This window comes from Lathyrus oleraceus, chromosome 7 (assembly GCF_024323335.1).
Source record: "Lathyrus oleraceus cultivar Zhongwan6 chromosome 7, CAAS_Psat_ZW6_1.0, whole genome shotgun sequence".
Lineage (NCBI taxonomy): Eukaryota > Viridiplantae > Streptophyta > Magnoliopsida > Fabales > Fabaceae > Lathyrus > Lathyrus oleraceus.
The window spans coordinates 381,178,271-381,188,341 of NC_066585.1; the positions used below are offsets into that span (position 1 = coordinate 381,178,271).

Consider the following 10,071-nt stretch of genomic DNA (forward strand, 5'->3'; position numbering starts at 1 on the left):
GAAGTGTAAAACATAATCCCGTGCTTCCAGGAAAAATGAAGGGTAAATTTTGGGGTATTACAAGGGGCAGGATTCGAACCTACTTAGAAAAACTTCAATAGATATATAGTTTTTCGCTTTTGACCACTCGGCCACTCTCCCCTTCGCGAGCCGAGGCATCGGTTCTAAGAAGGAGGGAAAAAACCTGAAATAAAGCTTATTTTGGGAACTAATACTATTTTTTAGCTTATCTAGCATTCCGCTAGTCATTTAGTAAGTTCATAACAATCTCTTTACAAAGGGAAAAGCTTCTACGACAGCTCCCCCCTAGTCGCTTCTGGCGAAACTGCGAGTTCATGAGCAAGTGAATGAATGAACGAGCCATGTTCCTCAACTAAAAAAGGGAGTAAGAAATAGAAAAAAAAACACAACAAACTTCCCACTTTTGATATCCCACGATTCTGCTAGTTTAGAAAGGGGAGGGACTGGGGTTGCTAGGTCATAAAAGCGATAACTAAAAATTCTCCCCAAGTAGGATTTGAACCTACGACCAGTTAATTAATAGTTGACCGCTCTACCATTGAGCTACTAAGGAACAACGGACTTAAGTTAAGGAAGACGAGCCTAATTCTTTGGACACCAACCTATGACCAAACAAAAAAAAGGTTCTTCAATGGAGTTGATGAGGTTTACCCAAATCTTTATCTTCTATCCATGAAGAGCTCGTGACTCTGCGCACGTATGAGTGAAGGGAAATGCTAGTTTCTTTATTCCCAGGTTCACCCGTGAAGGTAGAAATATTCTCGTTGCTTTCCCCTTTCCTAATAGGTCAGGACCATCTTTTTCTGAAGACTTGCATGCAAGTGAGGCAAAATGGGATTCATGCAGAGAGGCTAGAGTTGAATACTTGTAATGAGCCAGAGAGGAGACTGTGGCACTTACTTTCAAAATGCGCAGGGGATAAATCCCAAAGCAAATGCAAAGAATAAGCTTTTAGATGTTTATCCAGTCTGGACATCAAATACTTACGGTCAGCAAAAGAAAAGGAAAAGGTTTAGCATAGCCCATAATCCACTTTTCTTGATTAAATCCCCTGAGAAGTTGTTGTACCAATTGCAACAATCTTAAGGACATTAGTTGGAGTGCTAAGTGTTGATTTGCTTATCTATTCTATTCTACGACTTTTTTCTTACATACAGTGCTACATATAGAGGTCCAGTCCCCTGGGTCATTTAATATCTCTAGTTTGAGTTTCGTTCAACAAGCCAAATCTGCTAGATAGCTTACAGTCCCCGTAGTGTCTAGTAGTTGTCTCTTTTTCTTACTGGCAAGCGGCTTGAAAAAAATGTGAAGATATCTCCATCCAGGTTGCTATCCATATAGTTCAACGGCAGTTCAACTTGCATCCATTGAGAGTTCTCTTGCATCCTCTTTCCATCCAGCAGAGTAAGGCGCAAAAGGATCTGACGCAAGTTGGAGCTAAGGATCGACAGAAAGCTAGGGTTTTTCGTGCTTATCCCTTCTTATCTGGAACTAAGCAGTTAATGATATATCGCTTAAGGACATATCTAGCTAAGCGATTCACCTGATCCATACACGCCAATAGACGGCTTTGAAGATAGTAAGTAAGAGTAATGGCATTCTCATCAAAAGGATCAGTAAGTTCGCAATCCAGTGATAAAGTGAAAAGAGGTGCTTTTTTCTGCGCATATTCCCTGGTTAGGATATGCATATAATATTATAGGTTACCATTTCTAATCTATAGGATTGACTTTGGCTTATGTAGGACTACTAATTAGACTATTCTTTTCTCTCCGCTAAAAACGTAGGAAGGAAATCTGTGCGAAGGCTTTCTATGGGTAAGGTAAAGGTAGATGCAAGATTGCGATATGTGTTTGACCTTGGTAGTTCCTTTATTTACCTAGTGGATCTAACTAGAATTTATATCTAAGGAAGAGGAGAATCGCACTAAAGAGCCAGCCTATATCGGAGGAGTCTTCGGTACTGATTTCCTTGTTTTCGCTTCTGGGCTTAACCAAGCCAGGGCAAATAAGGGATGCATTCATTTTCATTATGAGTGTAAACTGTTAAGAGTCATCTCCCATAAGACTTTGGGCATCAAGAGTGCTCCAATAGCATTGGTGGAACAATCGAAAGACCATTGTGAGGATTGGGAAAAACCTACATATGAAAGATGATATGCCACAAGACCTTGGATCAATGCCCAAAAAATAGTCCATGAACTAGCCTTCCAATTTCCATTCCCAGATCATAGAAGAAAGACTAATCAACTAGGTTTGGTCTTAGGTAGGAAGGACACCTCTCCTATTTTAGTCATACCTCGTCCCATAAATAGAGAGGAGTTCATCTCAATCAAAAGGAAAAGAAAGACATACTACCTTAACTCTTTCAGAACCTCTCCTACTAAGTCGTACACCTTTTACCCAAATCCCTTCGCTATTGAGCAGATAGAGTCAGACTTTATTCGTAAGGAATCGGAAAGAGGATTTCAATTCCATATCCATAGAGCAGATCCAGTAAGACAATATAGTTTCATGCTCTTTCTATCTATTTATAATGACTGAGAGTCACTCAAGCGAGCAGGCACATATAGGGCAGCGCCTTCTACCTTCCTAAAATAAGAAAAGACCAGTCCTTCTACATCTCAGGGGCATGCCCTATAGACCTAGTCTATCGGCTATAGATGCAACTATGACTGACCAATAAATTTAAAGCTCTAACTAAAAAATAAGTCCCATGGATTATTCCCTTTTCAAGGTCTTGTAGCCAGACTGATCCAGTTATCTATATCTTGTTTCGTCCCTTTGGCTCTCTTGCTTAGTATCCCAGTCCAAGATATTATTGAAAGAGCCGCAACTTCTTCAAATTCAATAGCAAAGGATATTCACTCGACTACTCAATCTTCTCTCTTTCACTTCTTCAAGGCCTCTTTCAAGCTAAGAAGACTCCTTTCAAGGTTATCTTTATTCTTATCTGCAGATCGGAGTCATTCACTTCTCTATCAAAAGAGCGTATTCTTTTATTGCAGCTAATTAAAAATCTCAATCAGTCTTTGTCATACGGTGAACTGACTTTTATGTGTTTTTAATCGCAATGTCGCGGTTAGCAAGAGTCGCCACCGACTTTTCTTTTATCCAATAAGGAAAGGTGGAAAAGAACAGGAAAGACCTTAATTTAGATTCTGGGTTCGGGAGGTACATTATACAAAGGGAAGGTGTTAGCACCCTTTGTATCCATGGTTATCCATGGTGCTCTTAATTGCTCAATCATTTATGTTTTTCTCATTTGAACAAGTGTTTGAAAAATGTGTAGAAAATGTTTTGAAAAGGAGAATTTAACTTTGTAATGATTCTTGTATGAATGTATACAAAGTGGTTATCTCGTTTAGTTTTGAAAGTTGTTTAGAAAAATATAACTCAGCAATGATCCTAGTACGGATGTATGCTAAGTAGTGATTCTCCAAAAGGATGTTTGAAATGTGTAAGGTGGGAAAAATATTTTAGATTATGAATGAGCAATTAAGGGTTATACCTGTCCGGGGTCTTTACTGTATTTCCTATCCTTGTGAGGGTAAAACTGTCCTTACTATTGAGAAGTAAGTAGTTTTATCCTTGGGATGTAGAGGGGTCATCGTAGGGTCATCGGCTGGTCATCGAAGGCAACAGTAGTGAGGATACCTTAGCATCCGAAGGGACTATCATCATTTAGCCATAGGCTACAGTGAAGGGTCATCGAGGGACAAAATCGTACTTTCGAAGGCAACATCCGAGGGACCATGATTTATTTTATGATGATTTAACCGAGGGGCCATTGCTAAGTGTATCCCCACATTTGCGGGACATGACCGTATTACGTAATCGTGGGGTAACAAAGAGAGAGGTCCGAGATTATTTATTTAAAGTTCATATTTTAACAATTAATTAAACGTAATCAATTAAGTAATTAGGTCCACATTAAATCGATGAAATCAATACATTAAAAATCAAGCTTGGTGATGCAAGATGAATTTCCACATTAAAATTAGGTCATCCAAAACCATCTCCTCAAAAGTGTCCACACCTAAAGCGGCATGCCTAGCCGGCTGTTTCTTTGGAAGTATGCTAGCCTTTACACCATGCAACATACGGGTTAGAGCATTGAGATAAAATATGATTTGACAATTGCACCATAAAATACACATAACAGTCATGAGTTCAGGCCAAATGATGCAGAATCATGATTAGATAAATATAAGATAGAACAGCAAAGAGACAAAGCAGCCACTATCCCGTTCGCCTCTGCTTCGCCTAGCGAAGGCTCAGCGAAGGCTCGCTGCAGGCTCGCTTAGCGACGTGCTAGCGAGCGGCCACGGGTTTGGAGTTTGGCAGCAGCACGACTTCCGAAAACCTGCACTCTTATGGCATTTGATCACAGGCATAGCATAGACAAATATACAGGATGTTCATACTTAGATTCACATACGAAATCAAATCACATATCAAAACTTTAATCGAAATGCATCATGTGTGTAAAGAATATCAATTGGGAACGTAAAACAGCGATGATACGCAAACCTGTGTGCAATTGCGATACTGAAAGGGACTGATTGCTTGGAGGCGGCGGTAGTTTCGGCACGGAGGGGCTGTCTTCAGGTTAGCAGGGTTTTTGCACCAGGGTTTCCGTCCTTCGTCTGGGTCTCTCCGTCTTGGTGTCCGTCCGTCTCTGCGTGTTTCTGTGTTTCTCCCTTTGGGTCTGTCTCCTTTTCGGGGCTGAGGAGCTGGTATTTATAGTAGTAGTGGTAGTGACCTAATGGGCTTAAAATGAGGTCCAAAACTTCAGATTTTCGCAAGCTTCGCTAGGCGAAGGAATTGCTCGCCTAGCGAGCAAGCTATTCTGGGCTTTTTTCTGGATCTGATGCTTCGCTGGGCGAGTGTCATGATGAAGTGTTCGCTAGGCGAAGGAATTGCTCGCCTAGCGAGCAAGCTATTTTGGGCCGTCTTTGGATTGGGCCTGTTGTGAGCTGGGCTTTTGTTCCTTTAGAGTCAGTGCCTTGCAGAACAAGTCAGAGGAAAGCTTTGTAATATCGACGGGCAAATTTTGGGGTATGACAGCTGCCCCTGTTCAATATTCTTGAACCGAGAGAGTAGAATGGTATGTGTCGTTCGTGGTCTGGAGGTGAAAGATTATTGAACACTAGAATGCCCCGAAAATTTGCGCTTGTCCATTATTCTTGATGGGGATGGCCTGAAAGATGCCATCCAGGAAGTTTAGTGATGGGAGCTTCAGGTTGTGTCGTACGTTAGACGATATCTGAAGACATGGATGTCATACCGGGTCATACGCTAGACCGTATAGTGAATCATCCATCATGCTGTTGACTTCGCTGGGGAATCAGGGTATGCTGTATACTGCTGGGGATAAGGGATCAGAATGGATCATACACTGGACCGTATCTGAATACCAGAGTGAGCTGTTCGTTAGGCGGATGGCTTTGCCGAGGATAAAAAAAATCAGAACGGATCGTATGCTAGATCGTCTCTGAGTTGAAGATCCCAATGGGTCTTATGATAGACTGTATTGGAGTTGCAGGATGAGCCGTCTGTTAGACTATGTCTGATGATGAAAGGGGGTAGTCGTACGCTAGACTACAATTCAGAAATGTACCTGTCACTAGGTAGCATCTGAGCAGATGAAGGTCTAACTTGGTCGTACATTAAACCGTATCTGAGCAGAATGAACTGTCCATTAGGCTGAATCTGACGAAAAGGGAGCAGTCGTATACTAGACTACAATTCAGAAATGTACCTGTCCTAAGGTAGCATCTGAGTAACAGAATGAGTCGTCCGTTAGGCTGAATCTGCTTAAAAGGGAGTAGTCGTATACTAGACTACCATTCAGAAATGTACCTGTCCTAAGGTAGCATCTGAGGAGATGAAGGTCTAACTTGGTCGTACATTAAACCGTATCTGAGCAGAATGAGCCGTCCATTAGGCTGAATCTGACGATGCAAGGGAAGTAGTCGTACGCTAGACTACAATTCAGAAATGTACCTGTCACTAGGTAGCATCCGAGCAGATGAAGGTCTAACTTGGTCGTACATTAAACCATATCTGAGCAGAATGAGCCGTCCATTGGGCTGAATCTGCTGAAGAGGGAGTAGTCATATACTAGACTACCATTCAGAAATGTACCTGTCCTAAGGTAGCATCTGAGTAACAGAATGAGCCGTCCGTTAGGCTGAATCTGCTTAAAAGGGAGTAGTCGTATACTAGACTACCATTCAGAAATGTACCTGTCCTAAGGTAGCATCTGAGTAGATGAAGGTCTAACTTGGTCGTACATTAAACCATATCGGAGTTGGTTGAAAGTCAGAATGGATCGTACGTTAGACCGTATCTGAGCTGAAGGTCCAAATGGGTCGTACGTTAGACCGTATTGGAGTTGCAGAATGAGCCGTACGTTAGGCTGTATCTGAAGAAGAAAGTAGTCGTACGCTAGACTACACCTCGGAATGTACCGTACGCTAGGCACCATCTGAGGATTTGAGTATCCAAATGGGTCGTACGTTAGACCGTATTGGAGTTGCAGAATGAGCCGTACGTTAGGCTGTATCTGAAAAGGGGTCAGAACGGATCGTACGCTAGATCGCATCTGAGTTGAAGATCCAAATGGGTCGTACGTTAGACCGTATTGGAGTTGCTGAAAGCCAGAATGGATCGTACGTTAGACCGTATCAGATATCAGAATGAACCGTACATTAGGCTGTATCTGATAATATTTGTTGTATTTGCAGTGAATATCTGGGGTGGGCTTAGAGATGCCACCATTGGGAGGATGTCAGAACGTTCGTCAGATGGATTATATCTGAGAGCCGTACTCGAATCTTGAATGTGATTAGCCTGAAAAATAAAGTTAGTTTCATGCAATGTCATGATGCATGAGATGTTTTATGCTTTCGAAAATAACTGCGAACGATGTATGCATGCGTATGCTGTGAAATGATGTGATGAGTGAATTAGGCGTCTGGAATAAATGCGAGCATTGTATGCATGTATATGTTACGAAATGATGTAATGTATATGATGTGGTATGTGATGTGAAATGATGTAATGAATGCACTATGCGTCTGAAACGTTCCTCCAGGGAACTCTACTGGGGAGATAAACCTGTCTCGGCTGGGGGATACTTGATTTCTGTTTGATGATGAAAACACTCAACAGATCCTGGCCGGGGATGGAAGAGATGACCTGTCGGTATGGTGGTGCCGACCTCTTCTGGGGAATAATTGGCGTTGCCGGGGAATTGAATTAGCAACGGATTCATTGGAAAGCATGGTTAGACCTTCTCCTTGGTCCCGAAGTCTTGTAGTAATCGCTATTTCTATTTTAAGCATGCATCTTTGTAAACATTGATCACATTCAAATGCATAAATCAATTCAAATTAAATCAATGGACGTTTACGCAAACAAAACAGAGGAAGTAAAACAAAAGCATCTTTTTGGAAATAAAATTGGATTGATTTTGAAAGAGGGCCTATAAACAGGCAATTTGTGTACAAGGAGACAAAAATCCTAGTAATAGGAAATTGTCAAGAAAACAAAGAGAAAGCTATGCAGAAAAAGTCCTATTGATTTTAACTCCACTACTGTCATCATGTCTTCAAGCATCTCATCTCCTGCTGTCGGATAGAGGTGATTGGCTTGTTCAGTCCCTTGAACTTGGTTGAAGCTGGCAGAGAACGAGATGTAGTCATACGCTTTAATCCCTAACTTTTGCCTGGACCGCCTTTTCAGGTTTTCAGTCCACCGGGATACCCCTTTTTGCCCAAGTCGCCTTTTCAGGTTTTCGACTTGCCGGGTGTACATTTTTATATGTTTATCCCTAATTTTTGCCCGAACCCTTTTGGTTCGCTGGGATGCCCTTACTTTTGCCTAGGGACGTCGACCTAGCGGGTCTCTTTTTTATGCGTAGTATTTTTTAACTATGTCCGCGTTCACAGGATGCGGGAAGTCTTCGCCATCCATTGTAGCAAGTATCATGGCTCCACCGGAGAATACCTTCTTAACCACAAATGGCCCTTCGTATGTGGGAGTCCACTTGCCTCTGGGATCCCCTTGTGGTAGAATGATACGCTTGATCACCAAGTCGCCAATTTGATACACCTGTCTCTTGACTCTTTTGTTAAATGCCTGGGTCATGCGCTTCTGATATATCTGCCCGTGACAAACAGCCGCAAGTCTCTTCTCATCAATCAAATTTATCTGATCGAGCCGGGTCTGAATCCATTCATCCTCGCCTAAACCCGCCTCTTTCATGATTCTTAGAGAGGGAATCTGAACTTCCACTGGTAAGACGGCTTCCATTCCGTAGACTAAAGAGAAAGGGGTTGCCCCTGTCGAAGTGCGTACTGAAGTGCGATAACCATGGAGAGCAAACGGTAACATCTCATGCCAGTCTTTGTACGTTACTGTCATCTTTTGTAGGATCTTCTTGATGTTCTTATTAGCAGCCTCTACGGCGCCATTCATCTTTGGCCGGTACGGAGAAGAGTTATGGTGTTTAATTTTGAACTGCGTGCAGAGTTCAGTAATCATCTTATTATTCAAATTAGTACCATTGTCAGTGATAATTCTTTCAGGGATGCCATATCGACAAATAAGGCTATTCTTGATGAACCGTGCCACCACATTCTTGGTGACAGAAGCGAATGAGGCTGCCTCTACCCACTTCGTAAAGTAATCAATAGCGACGAGAATGAAGCGATGTCCATTAGAAGCCGTGGGTTTGATCTCTCCGATTATATCGATGCCCCACATTGCAAAGGGCCAAGGTGCTGTCAACACGTTCAATGGAGCAGGAGGCACATGTACTTTGTCCGCATAGATCTGACACTTGTGACAGGTTCTGGAGTGATGGTGGCAATCAGCTTCCATGGTAGACCAATAATACCCTGATCTCAGAATCTTCTTGGCCATTGTATGTCCATTAGAATGAGTCCCAAAAATACCGTCATGCATGTCTTCCATAATCCTTTCTGCTTCCTTTCTATCCACACAGCGAAGCAGAGTCGAATCATGATTACGTTTGTATAACACTCCATTACTCAGAAAGAATTTAGCGGAGAACTTCCTCAGAAATTTTTTGTCATTGATGGATGCCCCTTCAGGGTATTCCTGAGCTTCTAAATATCTTTTTACGTCGTGGAACCAAGGTTTCCCCTGTACCCTCTCAGTGTGAAGTTCATAACAGTGTGCTGGTTCATCCAATCGTTCAATAGTGATCCTGGGAGCTTCGCTGTCCCATCTGACTCTGAACATAGATGACATGGTAGCCAATGCGTCCGCCAACTGATTTTCTTCCCGTGGAATATGTTCAAATGTAATCTCTTCAAAGTATGGGATTAATGTCATCACCCGTTCTCGATAAGGGACGAGATTCGGATGTTTAGTGTCCCATTCTCCTTTGATCTGACTGATTACTAATGCTGAGTCTCCGTACACTCTCAAAAACTTGATTCGCCAATCTATAGCAGCTTTGAGTCCCAAAATACATGCTTCATACTCAGCCATATTATTGGTACAATGAAAACACAGTCTAGCAGTGAAAGGTGTATGGTAACCTCCGGGGGAAATGATTACAACCCCAACACCATGACCCAATGCATTGGAAGATCCATCGAAAACCATAGTCCATCGGGATCCCAGTTCGGGTCCTTCGTCCGGTCTAGGTTTGTCGTAATCCGTAACAAGCATGACATCCTCATCTGGGAACTCAAAATTCATAGATTGATAATCGTCCACCGCTTGATGAGCTAAATGATCAGCGAGCACGCTTCCTTTGATTGCTTTCTGGGTAGTACACTGGATATCATACTCCGTTAAGATCATCTGCCATCTTGCTATTCTTCCGGAGAGGGCAGGCTTCTCGAACATGTATTTGATGGGATCCATCTTAGAAATCAACAAAGTGGTATGATTCAACATATACTGTCTTAGTCGGCGAGCAGCCCAGGCCAAAGCACAGCAAGTTCTCTCGAGCAGTGAGTATCTTGTTTCACAGTCGGTAAACTTTTTGCTCAGGTAGTATATGGCA

At 42.3% G+C, this 10,071-nt stretch overlaps 1 non-coding gene across 1 annotated transcript; it reads right to left on the reverse strand.

The window, feature by feature from the left end:
• Positions 1–502: 502 nt before the first annotated feature.
• Positions 503–574, reverse strand: TRNAN-AUU (transfer RNA asparagine (anticodon AUU)). The gene has a single exon. It is a non-coding gene; the product is annotated as a tRNA-Asn (tRNA).
• Positions 575–10,071: the final 9,497 nt, after the last annotated feature.